The following is a 20,194-nucleotide window of genomic DNA, read 5'->3' as shown; positions in this document are numbered from 1 at the left end:
GTTTGCTGACAGGCAATGGCTTCCCTTGTTTGGGACGCCAAACTTCAGTCCTGGCAACAAAATTCCTCCCCCCTATTTCCTTGCCATCTTTACCACCCACTTCCCCTGGAACAGTCTTACCGGTTGCCTGGGGAGACCGTGGCTTTGGGTGGAAAGTCCGTGCAGTTGTAGGGGTGGTGACCAGGTTTTCTGCAGCAAAGTACCTTTCAACGAGTTCCACCAGGTTGTGCGCCGATTTGGGGTCTCATTGACTCACCTACTTCTGCAGAGGAATTGGTAGTGACCTCAGGAACCGGTCCATGACCACACGCTCCACTATTTGTGGCCCAGACAGGGACTCCGGCTGTAGCCATTTCCTCACCAGGTGAATTAGGTCGAACATCTGCAATCTTGGGGGCTTCTCCCCTTGAAAAAAAACAGCTGTGGACCCGCTGTGCTCGAACTGCCAAAGTGACACCAAGTCGTGCCAGGATTTCCCATTTGACCTTTTCATAGTCTCCCACTTCTGCTGATTCCAAATCATAGTAGGCCTTCTGCGATTCTCCAGAAAGCAGGGGAGCAACCAGTCCTGCCCACTGGGTCTTAGGCCAACCCTCCCTCTCAGCGGTCCGTTCAAACGTTAGCAGAAAGGCCTCTGGATCATCATCTGTAGTCATCTTAGAGAGAAAGCGACCCACATGGACGGCTGAGGGGTTGTCTCCAACATCAACTTTAGCAGGTGACCGTTTTGCTAGCGTCTCTACAACCTCCATCAAGGTTTTCCTATCCACTTTGGCATCAGTGGCTAGCTGTTCAAACAGACTCTGCGAATGCTCCTGTGCGATAGCATTAGCTTGCTAAAGTGCAGCATTTGTTTGCTCCTGTACAGCCCTAATCTGTTGCAACAGCACCTTGGTTTGCTCTTGTGCGATAGCATTAGCTTTCTGCTGTGCAGCGTTTGCTTGCTGTTGTGCAGCATTGAGTACAGCGTTTGTTTTCTGCTGTGCAGCGTTTGCTTGTTGTTGTGCAGCGTTGGATATCATCAATTGTTTTAGGATTTCCTCCATGTTTAGTCACTCTAGGTACTGGCCTTTTAAGTAGTAACTTACTACAGCTGCCCGCATTCTCCACCATATGTAACCTGGGGGACAGGTAGCAGGTATAAAGCTCCCTGGGATGAGCAGCTTCTTAGGCACAGATACCCAACTCCAGAAGTGACAAACAGTGCTGTGTTTATTTGTGGTATTTACAAGTCCATACACAGGTGTTGTACAGTGCTCCAGAAAACAAAATAACAGGCAAAGTAAGAAAACACAAAAACCTAGCCGTGTCACGGCTCTAGCTATACAATCTGGAGGCCCTCACTACTAGGCTGAACAAGCCTAATGCTTGTCAGTCTCTACAAAGAACCGCATAAGAGGTTTTACCAACCTTACTCTCTTTACAAACGAACTTGGTGTGAATGTCCCAGGCAGAGAGCAAAGGCTGTCTGCTCAGGTGAGCCTAAATTAGCCTGGGGAGGAGGGCCAAGATCCGAACTGGATCATGGATCACAGATTTCTGAACGTGTATGAGAGGAGCCTGGGAGAGGTATAAACCCCGAACAGGACTTTTCCTGGCTCTCTCTGGGACGCTCTGCTACACTTCTAACAGTACATCATGAGTTGATAAGATGGACTTTGTGCCCCTGCACAGCATCCTTGTTTGCCCCTCTCATCAGCACTTGAGTCACATTAGCTGAGTGAGGGCTAGAAACCAGGGGAGAAGAGAAACACTGGAATACTAGTCGGCACCAATAGGCAAAGGTGTATTTGCTTTGGAAGGATAAATCACCTCTAATGTTGGGTGTCTTACATGTATGGCTGTTGCTGCATTATGTAAAACTAAGGCCTCTTGCACACTGCTGCCTGAAAACACTCAGTTTTTTTTTTTTTCACTGATCTAAATGTAGCCTATTGTTTTCAATGTGCCTGTACACACAGTGTTATATTTAGCCCATCCTCAGTACAGTGTGGGCCTAATAGTTTAGTTTTTACATTTTAGAATGGGGTGCATTGACATTGTCCATCATTTTAAAGGGTGCCTTGCAGGGGCGGACTGACCATTCAGCAACTCGGGCACTGCCTGCGGGCCCCGGGGCCACTAGGGGGCCCCATCAGGGTTGCCAGCCTCAGTAAAACCAGGGACAGTATGTAAAAATCTGTGTTTTTTTTTTTACATCTGCCATCTGAAATGTCCCTTACCGACATCCTTTTGGTCTAAAAATTCTGAGATTATAGCTGCCCCACCTCACCAGTACCTTCTCATCGAAACATATCTGTGTATACTATGTGTACATGTATGTGTATACTGGGTGATTTTATACTGTGTGTGTGTGTTTGTGTATACTGTGTGGCCCCATAATCTCTGATTGCCTGGGGGCCCCATAATCTCCTATTGCCCGGGGGCCCCATGAATTGTCAGTCCGCCCCTGGTGCCTTGACTGGAAAGAGGTTGAGAAACACTGATTTAGGGTAAGGAAGGTGGTTGTTGCTCTGAACAATGGCTTTTGCTGCCTTGCTAAGCTAGTTTCTCAATTTCTATCAGTCAGACCCTCCTCTATCTCTCTTTTTTTTTTACAGGTATCTCTGTCTTTTTATAGTACATGCTGATGTTTTTTTCCTGTCCAGTTTTCAATTTTATGTGATTTTTAAGCCATGTGTTTCCACCATGGTCCTTTCTGGCTGAAAGTGGAAATAAACGTCTGTTTTTTTTTTTTTAACCACTTCCTTACCGGGCATATTCTGGCACGCCTCTCTTACATGTAAAAATCATAATTCTTTTGTTAGAAAATTACTCCTAACCCCCAAACATTATATATATATTTTTAGCAGACACTCTAGGGAATGAAATAGCGGTCGTGAAAGATGATGTTACGCCGAGTAAATAGAAACCCAACACGTCACACTTTAAAATTGTGCACACTCATGGAATGATGCCAAACAGGTTACATGTTTAGAGTTACAAAGGAAGTCTAGTGCTAGAATTGTTGCTCACATGTGTGGTTTGAACAGCGTTTGCATATGTGGGCAGGACTTATGTGTGTGTTCGCTTCTGAGCGTGAGCTACTGGGGACAGGGGCACTTTAAATTATACTTTTTTATTTTATTTTTTGTTTTACTTATTTTTTTATTTTTACACTTTCTTTTACATTTTTTTATTTTTTTGGATCAATTTTATTCCTATTACAAAGAATGTAAACATCCCTTGTAATAGGAATCATTAGTGACAGGTCCTCTTTATGAAGAGATGTGGGGTCAATAAGACATCACATCTCTCCTTCAGGCTGCCAGGCACGATCACGGCTTTGTTTACATCCGCGGCACGGACGTGATGTCATAACATCGCGCCTGGGCCTCAGACGATCATAGATATTACTAGTGACCATCTGGTCCCCGGAAATCTCTATGGTCGTCATGCGGTGGCGGCCGATTCTTTCTCCGGGTCCCTGAGAAGCACCGGATGGTGGCGAGGGGATGTCCCCTCCCGTCTAGGTACACCTTGCTAGTACCGAGTTGGACCCTCTTTTGATTCAGAACTGCCTTCATTTTTTGTGGAATAGATTCAGCAAGGTGTTGAAAACATTCCTCAAAGATTTTGGTCGATAGTGACATGATAGTATCACACAGTTGCTTCAGATTTGTCGGCTGCACATCCAGGATGTAAATCCACATCCCAAAGGTGCGCCATTGGATTGAGAACTGGTGACTGTGGAGGCCATTGGAATTGTAGCCTCAGTTTCCTGTTCTTATCTGACAGGAGTGGCACCCAGTGTGGTCTTCTGCTGCTGTAGCCCATCTGGTTGAAGAGTTGCTGTTGCCTTTCTATCATCTCGAACCAGTCTGTCCATTCTCCTCTGACATTAACAAGGCATGTTCGCCCACACAACTTCCGCTCAATGGATATTTTCTCTTTTTCGGACCATTCTCTGTAGAGATGGTTGTGCATGAAAATCCCAGTTGATCTGCAGTTTTTGAAATACTCAGACTAGCCCGTCTGGCACCAACAACCATGCTACATTCAAAGTCAGTTGCTGCCATGTGATTGGCTGATTAGCAATTTGTGTTACCAAGCAATTAGGTGTAGTGGCGGCTCCTGATGAGCACGCACTATGCGTTTTTATAAAGTTAATATACCTAAACTGCAGTTTGGTTTGGTTACAATTATTTAAATTTGGACTTCAGTATCAGTCTAAGGCCGCGTACACGGGCGGATTGTCTGCCCAACTTAGTCCGCTGAAACGTGTTTCAGCGGACAATCCGCCCGTGTGTGGGCTTCAGCGGACTTTTTCAGCGGACAGTCTGACGGACTAAGTCTTTCGGAATTTCCGTAATTTTGTCCGTCCAAACTTGGTTTCAGCGGACAGTCCGCTCGTGTGTAGGCAAGTTGGACGGACTAAGTATGGCGCATGCTCAGAAAGGATTTACACGCCGAAGGTTGCATTGCAGTGTATTGGACGTCGTATTTCTAGTCCCGTCGTACGTGCTGTACACATCATCGCGCAAGCTTTCAGCGGACTGTCTGTTCATCGTGTGTGGTCAAGTCCGTTCATTCAAAAGTTGGACGGACTGTCTGTCGGATTGTCTGACGAACTTAGTTGGGCAGACAATCTGCCCGTGTGTACGCGGCCTGACTGGACTGTGAGATGTACAGCCTGGCCACAGGGGGCACTGTCTCTTCTGGCAGGTATGGAACTATAGTCTGGTTAGGTGCTTAAATTACTCTCTCTCGGAGCCCACACAGTGGGAGTGGCATTCTTGCTGTGCTTTCTGGGAGAGAGTACTTAAGATGCGGACGTCACGTGGTTCGGGGTTTCCGGTCCAGAATGATGTACTGACTTCATGGTCCTAGTCCTCCTGACCAGCCCCCAGGAAGGCTATGGCCTGGGGGGTGGATCAACCCGATCTTGATGTCTCGGGGCTGGCTAGCCAGAGGCAAGGAAACTAAAGGAGGATTCTGAGGTGGTTGGGTGCCGTCTCCGGTTTGGGAGAGACCCAGTGACTTCAAGCATTCCAGGGGAGGACTCTTCAGAAGAAGACCACGAGGTTGGGTTGGTTTCTTAGTAAGAGTCTGGAAGGGCTGAAGTACCCAAGAGAATCCAGTCTCGTGGATATCACCAAGCTGGCTGAAAGATCCAGGTATCCTATGAGTGTTCTTCAAGTTTAGTTTCCCTACGTGTCCTACAACAACGTCTGTGGCAGAGACATTATCTTGTATGTTCTACAACAACGTCTGTGGCAGAGACTTGTTCCTAAGTAAGCACCTTGTTGGCTGCTAGGTCTTGTGAGAGAGGGACTGTCTAACTTGAGCGAACATCCAGTTGCGAATGGCTATTCTCTGGATGCAATCAAAGTAAGCAAGTTCTTCAACATTTTGACTTTGACATTAAGAGTATCTGAACTTCCTTTCAAACCCTCTGAACCCAATTTAAGAGATTGTTCATTGTCTATGTTTTTGCAAATAAAATCCATTCAAGTGAATCTGTTGTCGGTCTCTCAAGTTACTGGGCCATCTACCACGGGACACCCCTAGATGTGAAGCGGTTGGAACAGAAGGTAACGGTAAGCCCAAATCTAACTAGCAGCTCCCTCGGGGGTAGTGCTAAATGTTGGGTCTTGTAGTCCGGGAATTACCGCTACCCCTACAAAGAACTGTACACGTGGTAAAGCATAGGACAGAGGGTTGTGTTTTTGAACTGCGCCATCAGCGCCATCTTTACTCGGACTTTGCCTGAGGTGCGTAAGCATGGGAGGTGCCCTTGCCGAAAAGCCCCCGAAGTTACGCAGCCCAAGTAATCAGTGGGAGGAGTCTGAGTTGATCAACGGTAAGCCCAAATCTAACCAGCAGCTCCTTCGGGGGTAGTGCTACATAGGTGTACCTAATAAAGTGGCTGGTGAGTGTATTTTCTCAGTTGGGCGGTCAGCAAGTAATAGTGATCTCCTATTCATTCAGAACTAGGGCTGCAACAGAAGCAAAAATGCTGGGCCTAAGTCAAGGGTATGTACAACATTTATCACAACCTGATTTTACTGCAATATCAATTAATTTCCTTTCATCCTTCCTGTGGCAAGTGTTGTTTTCTCACCACAATTTATATTTCATGGATAAAATCTGAAAGAGATGTAAGTTTCTGCCATATTGGGTGGTTTATCCTTCAGATACTCCAAGTAGAAGATAAATTTGAAGGTTTATTTAGATATTGTGGTCAGGAACAGGAAATTACATATTTAACCACTTCAGCCCTGGAAGGATTTACCCCCTTCCTGACCAGAGCACTTTTTGCAATTCGGCACTGCGTTGTTTTAACTGACAATTCCACAGCCGTGCGACGTTACACCAAAACAAAACTGACGTCCTTTTTTTCCCCACTAATAGAGCTTTCTTTTTTTTTAAAAGCCATAAAAATATATAAAAAAACGAATTTCTTCCTCAGTTTAAGCTGATATGTATTCTTCTACATATTTTTGGTAAAAAAATAATCGCGATAAGCCTATATTGATGGGTTTGCGCAAAAGTTATAGCGTCTACAAAATAGGGGATAGATTTATGGTATTTTTATTATAATATTTTTTATTAGTAATGGCGACGACTGCAACATTGCAGCAGACACATCGAACACTTTTGACACTATTTTGGGACCATTGTAATTTATACAGTGATTAGTGCTATAAAAATGCACTGATTACTGTCTAAATGACACTGGCAGGGAAGGGGTTAAACACTAGGGGGCGATCAAGGGTTTAAGTGTGTCTTAGGGAGTGATTCTAACTGTAGGGGGGTTGGGCTCACTACAACATGACAGAGATCACTGCTCAATGGAGAAATAGATCTCTGTCATGTTGCTAGGCAGAACAAGGAACTGCCTTGTTTACATAGGCATCTCCCCGTTATGCCGCTCCATGACACGATCGAGGAACACCAGCAGACATTGAGTCTGCGGGACCCACGGGCACACGACGGGCATGCGCGCGCCCACTAGCCTGAAAATTAAATGGGACGTACCTGTACGCCCATTTGCCCACTGCTGCCATTGTTCCGATGTATATCGGTGTGTGGCGGTCGGCAAGTGGTTAAAGTGGTTCCAAACTCACAACGTTTTTTACATTTATGCTGTAGCGTCACCCCCGAAGGAGCCGCTTGGTAAATTTGGGTTCTCTGATCTCTATCTTAACCCCAAGAATGACTTCAGCCCCTCTGGCACACCTGGTTAAATTAAATTACTGCAAATACATTTAAAGACACATGTGTAAAATACTTAAATTATCCTGGCTGTGAATTATCACCAAAAACAGACACACACCTGTTGTGATAAACAAATTGAATATATTATCACAATTTAAAGCATATAGAACACTGTTAAACCTTTCCGAAAATAATTCATAATTACAAAAGACAACCTTCAATACTTAGCAACTGTAAATTTAGAAAAGAACAATGATCTATATGCCCACAAGACAGATGCTGAGAGGGAGGAGAGGAGATCTATCAACTTCTCAGCTCCTTCTGGGTCACAAACACCATTGAAAGTAACAATACAAAAAGAAGAAATGGGTTAACAGGTACAGTAAGCACAATTCTGTAACATTACAGGTCCTGAGATGAAGGGTACTAGTGTCTTCTGCTAGCAAAGGTTGGGGCCCTTTGTAATGAGAATATGTTTAATCAATCAAAAGTGAGACAGTGATCCTCTAGAAAATCCCATTAGGTAGTGGTTTGTAAGAACAGAATGGCTAAAAGTGGCAGCTCCAAACAATCAACCTCTGACAGTAGAAAGGGGAATAGGTGTCTGCATGCAGTGTCTGTACTCTTCTAAGAAAGATGTTGGGATTACAGCTGCTCATGGATCCTCTGGGTGATGACACAACGGTAGTCCCAAATGGTGGTTCAGGCTCCTGGCAATGTTGTAAGGCACTGGATCACTTCCTGTCGGCCGATCTGAATGGCTGGTAGCTGAACTGGCAGGGTGATCGGACAATGGCCAATAGAACACCTGGATGGGTCTTGTGATCCCTGAAGCGGTGTGTGGGTTGTCTCTGCTGGGCTAGATGGCGCTGAGTTGCTGAGCAGGGTCCCTCAGCTGAACGTGTGGGTGACACTGTCCCTGGCTCCTTTATCCTCAGTCTCGGGAAAAGTGTGGCTCTCTCTCGCTCTCAGATGTTGGTAGACAGTGTGGCCCTCTCTTTCTTAGGTGGAGTTCCACCGCACAGTCCCGTCACCTCACCACTCCTGTCCCCTATCTCCTCCTCTATCACGGTCACTCTCCCCGGTAGTCTGAAGAGAAACATGGCTTTCTCTCCCTCTGTTGGGTTACAGAGTCCCTGGTGTCAGGGACTCCAGCTGATTAACAGCCTCAGCTCCGTTCCTTTGTGCTGTGTGGAGGGGAGGGGGGTGTCTCTTCCCTCCAATCAGCATTCAGAGCTCTCCTCAATGAGCTGTGCAGGGTGTAGCTTCAGCTCTCCACCTACTTTTTTCTGAACTCCCAGACAAGTTTTATAAGTCAGCGCTTTGAACGTATGTAGAGATGTGAAGAGAAGACTGCAGATAAACAGGTACAACGTATGGAGTATTTGTTTCATCTCTGTGTATCACCTGAAGCCAGTCACTTCTCTGGGTGTATGTAAGGGTTTAAAACCACTTTAATACTACTTTAAAGAAGACTGTATGGTGTATATAATGTATCTAGTATGCAGTGGTCAGGAATAGGTCATTTAAAGCCCAGCATACAGAGTGCAGAGGTCAGAAATATATACATATTATATACACAACATAGTGTTTATTGTGCAGAGGTCAGTAATGTAAACACACATGAGGCAGGAATGCACAAAGTGCCGGGTTCAAAAGAGTGCATATTGCACAGAATACAGACATCATGAGTCGGTATTGCAGAGTGCAGGGGGCAGCAATGCAAAATGCAACAAATGCAGGGATCAAGAATGCATAATGCCATGGGAATGTATAATGCACAGAATACAGAGCAAAGGAAACAGGAAAGCATAAAGCACACATAGTATATGGTACAGAAGAGCATAGTGCTTAGAATGCAGAGGTCAGGAGTGTGCAATGCACAGAGTGCAGGGATCAGGTGTGGTTATCACACAGTGTGCAGTGGCCAGTAGGGATGGGTGAACGGTTCGGCCCGGGCATAAGTTCGACCATTTGTTCAGCCCCCCCAACCGACCACAATGCATTGTGGAGCTGAACAGGGCATTGCAAGCCCTGATTGCCTGAAGCAGTGAAGGCTTCAGTCAATCAGGGCACAGAGCACTGTCAGAGTCATGATTGGACACTGTCATCATGGCTTTATCCAATCATGGCTCATTCCCGCCCAGGGCTGGACTGGGACAAAAATTTGGCCCTGGACTACATCCAGACCAGCCCACTTTAATTTTGCAAACAAGCACAAAAAAAGTATATAAAACTATACGCAATTGTGCAAAAAAACATAAGTAAGGCCGCGTACACACGGGCGGACTGTCTGCCCAACTTAGTCCGCCGAAACACATTTGAGCGGACAATCCGCTCGTGTGTGGGCTTCAGCGGACTTTTTCAGCGGACAGTCTGACGAACAAAGTCTTACGGAATTTCCGTAAGATTGTCCGTCCAAACTTGGTTTGAGCGGCAGTCCGCCCGTGTGTGGCGACAGAAGACCGGCCCACCGCCTGTAAAAGAGCTATAAGAAGGCGCGGTGGCCCGGCAGAAGAACCGAAGAGGGGGACAAGACCCCTGAAATCGGGAGAAGAGGCCGGCGGCGGGGAGGAAGAAAGCCGGACTCCTCCGCTAGCAAAAGAGCTACAAGAAGATAGCGGAGGAGTCCGGCGAGAAGACCCCCGAAGACGGAAGACCCCCGGAGCTGTGCAATAAAATATTTTATCTCGTGTGTTGTGTTTTTTTTTGGTACTTTTATTTTACAGGTGAATGGGTAGGGGTACATTGTACCCCATACTCATTCACATAGGGTGGGGGGGCCGGTATCCGGGGGCCCCCTTATTAAAGGGGGCTCCCGGATTCCGATAAGCCCCCTGCCCGCAGACCCCGACAACCAACGGCCAGGGTTGTCGGGAAGAGGCCCTTGTCCTCATCAACATGGGGACAAGGTGCTTTGGGGTGGGGGGGCCGCGCGGCCCCCCTTCCCCAAGGCACCCCCCATGTTGGGGGCACGCGGCCTGGTACGGCTCAGGAGGGGGGGGGGCGCTCGCTCGCCCCCCTTTCCTGGCCGGCCGGGTAGCGTGCTCGGACAAGGGTCTGTTGTGGACTTGGGGGGCACCCCCACGCCGTTTTTTTTCGGCGTTGGGGTTCCCCTTTAAGTCCATACCAGGCGGTGGGGCCAGCGACGTCTCCTTCGCGGGCCCCGCCTGCCTGGAGACGCGCTCGAAATGAGCGGACTTTCCTCCGCCTGTGTGGGCGAGTCCGTTCATTTCAAAAGTAGAGCGGATTGTATGGCGGACTTAGTCCGCCGTATTAGTCCGCTCAAAAAGTGCCGTGTGTGGGCAAGTCCGTTCATTCAAAAGTTTGGACGGACTGTCTGTCAGATTGTCTGACAAACTTAGTTGGCCAGACAATCAGCCCGTGTGTACGCGGCCTAACATAACATAAGGAGTCCTCACTAACCTCTTTTATTATTTCACTTATTCTCCTCTGTATTTTTCTCATCTTTCTCACATCACTGCGTGAAGTTGAGGGCAAGCTGCGTAGACATTACTTTGTCACTAAAATTGGCCCACTGAACCATCGGCCCACCGGGAAACTCCCTGTAGTCCCAATGGCCAGTACATGCCTGTTCCCGCCCCACAGTATAAAAGTATTCTTTCAATGGCAGCCATTTTCAGTGTGATTTTGGCATTGAGGGAGATAGAACAGTGTTCTGTTTAGTGCTATTAGTTAGTTAGTGTGCTATACAATGCTATTTTGCTTCAATTGTTAGTGTAGAATATTAGTTTAGTCTCAGTCTAGGGATTGTGTAAGTGTAGTGAGGAGGACCATCATTCAGATTTGCATAGTGTGCAGCTAGAGTAGGGACGCCTCAGATAGTTTCGCTGTAGTGTAGTGAGACCGTGTCATTCATACATACATTAGTATAGAGTAGGGACAGCTCATATAGTTTCAGTTTAGTGTAGTGAGACCATGTCAGTAATCTTTACATTAGTGTATAGCTATAGTAGGGACAGTTCAGATAGCATCAGTGTAGTGATGGTTGAACACCGTCTATTTGATTGCGTTACTGCCAGTTTAACGCCATTTACTTCTGTGTGTGTTACTGCCGGTTTAACGCCATATAGTTTTGTGCATGGCTGTACGCTTGGCAGATTATATTGCAGTATATTATAGTGTATCCGTGGAGTGTATCTGTGTAGTGTGAGTACTCAAATTAAAGTGCATCTACATACAGATTTTAATTTCTTCTTTACATTTGCTTATGAGCACCGTCCCATCGCTCCCAATAATGTCTGGGAGGACAACAAGGAGAGGAATATGTTCCCTTGGCGTTATAAGGGGACCAGCAACAAATGTGTCCACAGGCAAAGGTGGACGTGGTGGACGTGGTGGTCAGTCCTCAGGCAGGGCATCATTTCCTCTGTTTAGTGAGTTTGCCCATGCTATCCAGCTACAGCAGGCAGAGGAGGTGGTGGACTAGCTTGCTAAACCTTCTCATCCTTCTCATCCTCTGTCACGCAAGCAGAGACAAGTGTGCAGTCCCCTGAAGTTGCCAGAGTGGATAAACCTGCCTCCTTGTCCACATCTCTTCCTACCATAGCCTCAACATCAGCCATTGAGGAGTCAGCTGAGTTATTTGACCACAGCATCAGCCACTTGCCCCTTGATAATGCCCAGCCATTACTGGATTCAGATGTTGGTTCTAAGGTTGAGGATGACAGGAACAGGAGCCCAGAAAGAGGGAGAAACACTGGTAGACAAATTGACATTCATGTTCCCCAAGCTGCAGTGTATTTCTGAGTTGTCTCCAGTGGTAATGATGAAGATTGAGGAGATGGAGATGATGTTGATGAGGTCACTGATCCCACTTGGGTGCCAGATGGAGCAGAGGAGGAAACTGAAAGTGAGATGGCACAACCCCAACAAGGCCAACATTAAGAAAGAGTAGAGAGCAGCCACCCTATTCCATCACATTCTGCAGCTGTTATCTCCCGGCCCACTCCCCAAAGCTTAGCTGTCTGGGCCTTTTTCAGCACATCTGCAGCAGATCACACTGTAGCTATCTGCAAACTGTGTCTCAGGCACATCAAACTTGGCGAAAACCAGGGCTCAAGTCCTGCGGGAATGCATGGGAACGGAGTTCCTGTACTTTTTCCACAACATGAACTCAGTTCCCATTAGCAGCCGTGTCCTGCAAGACTTTGAAGTATGCGAGCTGTGTGGCAGGTGCTACACCAGCAGCTGCCAACACAGCTCGCAATAGTAAGTGCCGCACACCTGACCATTCAGGCATTGCCAGTAGGGGCCCCATGACAACTTCCGCTTCGATCTACCTGTCAATCACAGCTAGCTGATGGGTAGATGAGGTCCCTGCTGTTAAGAGATTGTATTTAGTCAGACCTCTCATGATGCCCTCCTCCCCGCCGGCCCCTCCTGATTTTCTGTCTCCTCGTCCGCCCATCCCCAGTGTCCTGCATACTTGTTCTGTGTGTCCTGCTGAATCCCCCTCTCCTCTATCTTCAGTGCCATATGATGAGAGAACCCAGAGGAGGAGCACAACTATTCTGCTCACAGGACATGCAGGGACAGAGGGGATCTGAGGGAGGAACATCAGTTTGGGGTGGTAAGCTGAGCACAATACCTGGCAAAGTTTAATGCCAGGAGGGAAGTTTATGTGGAAATATGTGAAGGGTTGGAATAGCAGCGAGTGTGTGTTGGAGCCCTGCAGAGTTTGCAGCCCCCCAAGCTAACAAATATCTCCTAAGCAGGAACACATCACTATCTCCCCAAGCATTCTGTCCAGATAATGTGCAGTTAATTTATGACCTTTCCATTTAACTCTGTGTTGCCCAAACTCTGTTCAATGAAAAGTGTAAACTCACCACATAAACTCTATATACAAAATAAAATTCCCCAATAAAGATCAGAACATGATGTCCACATTTGCATGGAAGCACAATTGAATGAATGCTGATTATTCAGAGAATTACCGTATTTATGTTGAGGATTGTTTTTTTTCATGTACTAACAGTTAAGCTTCATACACACAATACGAAAATTGGATGAAAAATACTACTTTTGAAGTGTTCGTGCATATGAGCGTATCATTTTTTTTTTTTTTTTTTGGTGGGGGAGTGGATCTTGGGTGGGAGTTCCCACACTTTTTTCCCCAGGACTTGACCCCTGGCAAAAACACCAACCATTTGAGAACCACTCAGCCCGTTGGCAATAGTAACTAAAAGCCAAACAAAAGGGGCACAAATCTGTTCCTCTTCCTCCTTACCCACTTCAGTCTGCCCCTGCTATACCAAGTCATTACGTCTTAGCAGCCTCCACTGACAGGGATGATGGTATAGCACAGGGTGTCCCAGGTCCTAACAACAAATCTGCCAGCAGCACACCACCAGCTGCAGATTGTAGCCGGCAAATTTCTCTTCCCCATCTTCTGCGGTTCTGCAGGGACAGGTGGTTCACACCACACCAGCTGGAGCCAGGAATGGTGGTGTGTGATAATGTCTCAAACCTCCTGTCCACCCATAGACAAGGAAAGTTGACACATGTGCCATGCCTGGTACATGTCCTCATTTTGGTGGTGCAGCGTTTGCTAAATATGTACCCAGGGTTGCAAGATGTGCTAAAGCTGGCCAGAAGAGTCTGTAGCCATTTCAGGTGGCCATACACAGCCAGAGCTCGGATGGCTGAAATTCAGTGGGAAATCCACCTGCCCCGTAAACCGCCTGATTTGTGACATGCCCACGAGGTGGAACTCGATTTTGTCAATGCTGCAGGGGCTATACATGCAGCAGAAGGCCGTCAACAAGGACCTGTGCGAATACGGCACAACGAGAGGCTCAGGCTTCCTCTGCTTTTTTTCCCCACGCCAACGGCTGATCATTAAGGATGCATAGTCACCATTTGAGGAAGCCACAAGGATGGTGAGCCGTGACAGTGCATGCATCTGTGACACAATCCTTGTTGTGTTCCTGCTGGAGCAGACTCTGTATGGCATTATGGACAGGGCACTGGAGGCAGAGCAGCAGCAGCCTTTTCTCTCAAGGCCCACTTTATCCAGATACCATCATTTCTATGTCACAGAACACACAGGAGGAGAGAGGGGAGGAGGATGAGGAGGAGGATTCTGGCACTTTCATAGGCTTCCAAGAAGAGGAAGACATGCGTAAATCTGTAAGCAATGGTTTTCCAACCCCAAGACCCTTGGGAGTAGTACATGGCTGGGCGGAGGAAGTTCCAGATGCTGTCATTCTGAGTGACACAGAGGATTCTGCTTCTCAAGCCTCTGCAAATTTGAGGCACATGGGCAACCTCATGCTTCAAAGCCTGCGAAAGGACCCAAGAAAACATGGCATAAAAGAGAAGGACGATTACTGGTTGGCAACCCTCCTTGACCACCATTATAAGGGGAAGGTCTCAGAACTCATCCTGTCCCCACAGAGAGTGCAGAAGATAAAAGCTCTTGAGGACACGTTAAAGAGGATTTTAGTGAACATTTTTCCTGACTCCAGTAGGTTACAGTGTCATGAAAAATGTAGTTTTGAGTCTTCTGTTGGTCAAAAGAGGAGCGTTGGGGAAGGTGTCCACCTAAGTGAGGGATTTTGGAATTTTTTTAGTCCTCGCCACCCAGGGCTATCAGCTTCCACATCCCATCGGCAGCAACTACATAACATGGTGGACGATTACCTCTGGGCCACAACAGAGCTGGAGAGCTTTCCAGCTGACGATCCACTGGGTCATGAAAATAGACCACTGGCCAGAACTTGCCTATGCTTTTGAGTTGTTGGGCTGCCCTGCATCCAGTGTGCTTTCAGAATGGGTATTCAGTGCACCAGGAGGTTTCGTTGCTGATCATAGAACGCGTCTGCCGACAGACTCCGTGGACCGTTTGACTTTTATAAAAATTAATCCTTCCTTGATTACCAGCTTATGAAGTCCCTGATGCCAATGTCACTGATTAAGTCTTTTTGGGATGTGGAATCTCTGCAGGACTTCAAGGCTGCCTAGCTTTGAGGGTGTTCAATCATTTCATCTGAAAGAATGTTTTTAGTATAGGTTTCATGGGCACTAATAACACCCAAAGACCAATTTTTAAGCACCTGTTTGACAGGTGCATATCATTGCAATTTTTTACAGCAAGGCCAATTCTTGCTTTCATCAAGATTACCTCTATAGGGTTACGGTGGGAAGACGCCACAAACACCCAAAGACTACGTTTTCTGCCCCCGTTTGACAGATGCAAATCATCACAATTTTTTATAGCAAGGCCAATTCTTCCTTTCATCAAGATTATCTCTATAGGGTTATGGTGGAAAGGCACCACCGGCACCCAAAGACCAATTTTTACACACCTGTTACTTCTATACAAAGTCAAAGCGACAGAATGTATCCAGAAATTCTCTAATCTTATTCCCAGTGCACTACATTGTGGCCTCCTCATACATACTGGATCCCCAGCTGTTGCTGAGCAAAATAAAGTCAGCTTGCAGGGAAAATTTTATTTTTTGGCTTTATAAATGCAATTATTGCTGCAGTAGATTCTAGACCTAGCATGGATATCTCCCCACAGCCCCAAATCTCCACCCAGTACAGATTTGTCTCATACAACCAAAATCTGCCCTCAGCAAAGACCTCTCTCACAGCCTCTTATCAACACAGAACATCCCCACAACCCAGACCCCTTTCCAGCTGCTTCTCAGTACAGACCTACTCACTGCACAGACCACCTCCCTCCCCCCTAGTACAGATCCTCCCCCCCACAGTACTGACTCCCTCATTCCCCACCAGTACAGACCGCCCTCTGATATAGAGACTCTCTGCAGTACAGAACTCCTCCCTTCACCAGTACAGACTCCTCTTTCAAGTACAGACCCCTTTCCTCCCCACCAGTACAGACATCCTCTAGTACAAACCGCCTCCCTTCCCTTTAGTACAGATCCCCCAATACAGACCTCCTTCCTCCCCACCAGTACAGACCCCCTCCCTTCTTACCAGTACAGACTCCCCCCTTCCCACCAGTACAGATTTATTTCCTCCTTAAAGTGGATGTAAACCTTCATATATACCCAGTGAAGTGAACAGTCTCAGATGATATACAGGGATGAAACAAATCTCCCTACATAAGTTTAACATGTATATCTGCTGCCTTCAGCTTTCTATACTCTAGAAAGTACACATCATGTTAGAATTTTTTCTTCCTGTTTCAGCAATGGGAGTCGAGTCTGGGCATACACTGTGTGTGAGCTGATTGGAGGAAAGGCATACACTCCCTCCATCCACATAGGCAGAGGAAGGAAGAAATTTGCAGAGTTGTGCTGTGAATAGACAAGCTCTCGGCTAATCAATCTCTAAGCTCCCACCCCCACACAAATTTACAGCTGCTTTTATCTCCTGTGTCGGAGAACTTGTCAGACATTATCATGCTGATAACAGAGGAATGGAGCAGCAGAAAGAAACGGGACATAGAGCTTTGGAGAGAGATACGTAAACACTACAGATATATGTGTCCAGGTAACATTTCACGAATGGGGTTTACATCCACTTTAAGCTTACTCATTATATTTAATAGAGAGGTGCAATGGCAGCAGGAAGGCCTCCTTTTGGCTTTGTATATGAATGTTATTACAACAGAGGGGGGTTTCCCTTGATTTTGCATATGACTGAGCTATGGGAACAGAGTACAGAGGCAGAGCCTTTGTGGGCTACAACCACTGTACACAGGACATTGGGAGTGAAAATGAGGGGTAGTCTCACACAATCTGAGACTGTTGAGAGGTATGCCTTGGCTGTCTAAAATGCTGTAGATTCTACAGGAAGGGAGGAGAGGGAAAAGGTCTGAGAATTAGGGCTTCAAGGACGGAAGTGGGCAGTATGAAAATCAAATAAAGATGATAGAAAAAAAATTATTGACCATGGATTATTAAATGTATGGTTTTTGAACAGACTGAATTTTCCAATATTAGGTTACTTTATGAAAAGGGCTAGGTACTTTTATTTTTAAAGGGGTTGTAAAGGTTTGTGTTTTTTCACTTTAATTCATCCTATGCATTGAGGTGAAAAAACACCTGCAGTCACCGGTCCACCATCCCCCCCCCCCCTTCTTCTTCTTCCTGGTTTCACTCACTGAGTAATCTAATGTGAGCAGACACACACAGAGCTGAGCATTCAGCAGCCTCTCTTGTGCCCCTATTGACTGTACTGAACTGCAGGGAGAGCTGCAATGGATTCTGGGACATGCAGTTCCCACACAAACGGACCCCATAGACTGGTATACAGGGAGAAATACAAATCCCAGCAGGCTTTGCTGACAGGAAAGTAAAATACTCCATTTTGTGTCCTTAGGTAAAAGTCAGTCAAGGAGGGAGTGAGAGAGACACAGACGTGATCTGAGGTGCTGCTGTTACTAGTGATGGACGAACGTTTCGCCCGGCGGTCGTTTCGCGGCGAATTTCCGACATTCGCGGTCCGCACGTTCGAACGCCTTTTTCCGTCGTTCGCCGCGGCGGACTTACGTGTTTAATGTATACAAGAACTTTAACCTTTGGTGACACGTTTATCATGTGATACAGGACAGCCAATTGAGACATGACAGCACATGGACACTTGGACATTCCCCCTAACCTATAAATACACCCGATCCGGTGGCCATTTTACATTCTTTCTTCTGTTACGATAGGGACAGGTTCCTGTGTGGAGTAGGGAGAGATAAACCACTAGCTATTTGGTACACAAAAGTTCTTTTCAGGACTGGTATAGGTGTTAGGTGTTGATAGGTTTGCTGTGCTGCTGATTCTTGCAGCAGCCTGAGTGTCTTTTGTTAGTTTAGAGAAAGGGAAAGGACGGTGTATGCTACAGGGACAGCCAGATTAGTCTTTCATCATCATCATCATCATCATCATCATTAGCTGTTACTATCAAGGTCCACAAAAGAGCTGTTCCAGTAACCACTAATCGTTCTCTTTTTTTGCCAATTTGTATAGGGACAGGAAGGAAGCAGTGTTGTCAGGCAGTTAGGGTAATTTTAAAGACTTGCTGTTATTATTAGTTCCACAAAGGTTCTTTTCAGGACTGGTATCAGTGGTACAGTAATAGGCTTGTACATGTATAATATTCTTTCTTCCAAATATAGAAAGGATATTATACTTGACTGCTGCCCTTCTGCTGCAGTCTGCTAAACATTCACAACTCACTTGTTCCACAAAAGTTCTTATAAGGACTGGTAACTTGGTATAGGGTGCTACGGTACATAGGCTTGAGTGCGGTACAGTCTGCTGTTCTGTAAGGACCGCTATCGGTCCACAATAGATAGGGTTGACGTGCACCACTGCTGACCGCTGCCCTATACTGCAGCAGTCCTTCAGCGGTATAGGGACTGACGTACAGTCTGCTAATCACTAACACACAACCTGCTTGTTCCACAAAAGTTCTTATAAGGACTGGTAACTTGGTATAGGGTGCTACGGTACATAGGCTTGAGTGCGGTACAGTCTGCTGTTCTGTAAGGACCGCTATCGGTCCACAATAGATAGGGTTGACGTGCACCACTGCTGACCGCTGCCCTATACTGCAGCAGTCCTTCAGCGGTATAGGGACTGACGTACAGTCTGCTAATCACTAACACACAACCTGCTTGTTCCACAAAAGTTCTTATAAGGACTGGTAACTTGGTATAGGGTGCTACGGTACATAGGCTTGAGTGCGGTACAGTCTGCTGTTCTGTAAGGACCGCTATCGGTCCACAATAGATAGGGTTGACGTGCACCACTGCTGACCGCTGCCCTATACTGCAGCAGTCCTTCAGCGGTATAGGGACTGACGTACAGTCTGCTAAACACTAATACACAACCTGCTTGGTCCACAAAAGTTCTTATAAGGACTGGTAACTTGGTATAGGGTGCTACGGTACATAGGCTTGAGTGCGGTACAGTCTGCTGTTCTGTAAGGACCGCTATAGGTCCACAATAGATAGGGTTGACGTGCACCACTGCTGACCGCTGCCCTATACTGCAGCAGTCCTTCAGCGGTATAGGGACTGACGTACAGTCTGCTAAACACTAATACACAACCTGCTTGGTCCACAAAAGTTCTTATAAGGACTGGTAACTTGGTATAGGGTGCTACGGTACATAGGCTTGAGTGCGGTACAGTCTGCTGTTCTGTAAGGACCGCTATCGGTCCACAATAGATAGGGTTGACGTGCACCACTGCTGACTGCTGCCCTATACTGCAGCAGTCCTTCATCGGTATAGGGACTAAGAGTTTTGTCACAGGGTCATTTAAAAAATGACAGGCAGAGGAAGAGGCAGGCCCTTCCGCAGGGGTGGTAGGGGTAGGGCAGGAGCAACAGGCTTGAGCCAAAGTGGGAAGTTGCAGAAGGTGCGTTCAATTACTTTAAAGGATGCACCAGACTTGGTTGAGTGGCTCGCTCAGCCTTACTCTTCTGCACCCTCCTCATCCTCTCGATCTGCACCCTCTTCTTCACTCTCTGCTATGTGCACCCCCAAAGACACTACCACCAACAACACGACCACCACCACCACCACCACATACCTTCCGCTTGAGTCACTGGAATTATTTTCCGATCCATATCAAGAGGACATTTCTGATGCGCAGCCACTCTTGGTATTGGATCAGGAAGAGGAGGTAGCAACAAGCGCTACTCAGCAGTCTGACGACAGTACCCAGATCAGCCCAAGGAGGAGGTTGGTCCCCGGTGTTGCTGCCTACTCCGAGATCTCTACTTATAGCGGTGGGGAAGGTGACGTTGATGATGACGTGTCTAGTGATGTCACGTGGGTGCCCACAAGAGAGGAAGAGGAGGGGAGTTCAGAGGGAGATATGGACCAGCAGATAGGGAGGAGAAGCAGGAATAACTTACATTGCACAGGAGGGACAAAGCAGACTGCAAATGTATCAGGAGCGAGTCATCGACCATGTACGGTCACATCTGGCGCTCCCAGGACACCGGCACATGGCTCCGCAGTGTGGGCTTTTTTTAACGTGTCCGCTGCTG

General features: G+C 46.9%; 1 protein-coding gene across 4 annotated transcripts in view; it reads left to right on the top strand.

The window, feature by feature from the left end:
* GCNT4 (glucosaminyl (N-acetyl) transferase 4) overlaps positions 1–20,194 on the top strand; it is a 254,811-nt gene that overhangs the window by 129,260 nt on the left and 105,357 nt on the right. For 2 of the 4 annotated variants that reach the window (XR_013263937.1, XR_013263940.1), the window contains exon 3: positions 17,524–17,585. The exons of the other annotated variants lie outside the window; for them this stretch is intronic. The gene's annotated coding sequence lies outside the window, so the exon portion shown is untranslated. Of the gene's footprint in view, positions 1–17,523; positions 17,586–20,194 lie in introns of those variants that run through there. 4 annotated transcript variants of the gene reach the window in all.

The sequence above is a fragment of the Lithobates pipiens genome, unplaced genomic scaffold (assembly GCF_037356315.1).
Source record: "Lithobates pipiens isolate NorthernLeopardFrog02 unplaced genomic scaffold, aLitPip1_a1.2 Scaffold_3, whole genome shotgun sequence".
Classification (NCBI taxonomy): Eukaryota; Metazoa; Chordata; class Amphibia; order Anura; family Ranidae; genus Lithobates; species Lithobates pipiens.
The sequence above is the reverse complement of the archived record's forward strand: the minus strand, read 5'-3'. Positions and strand labels throughout refer to the sequence as shown.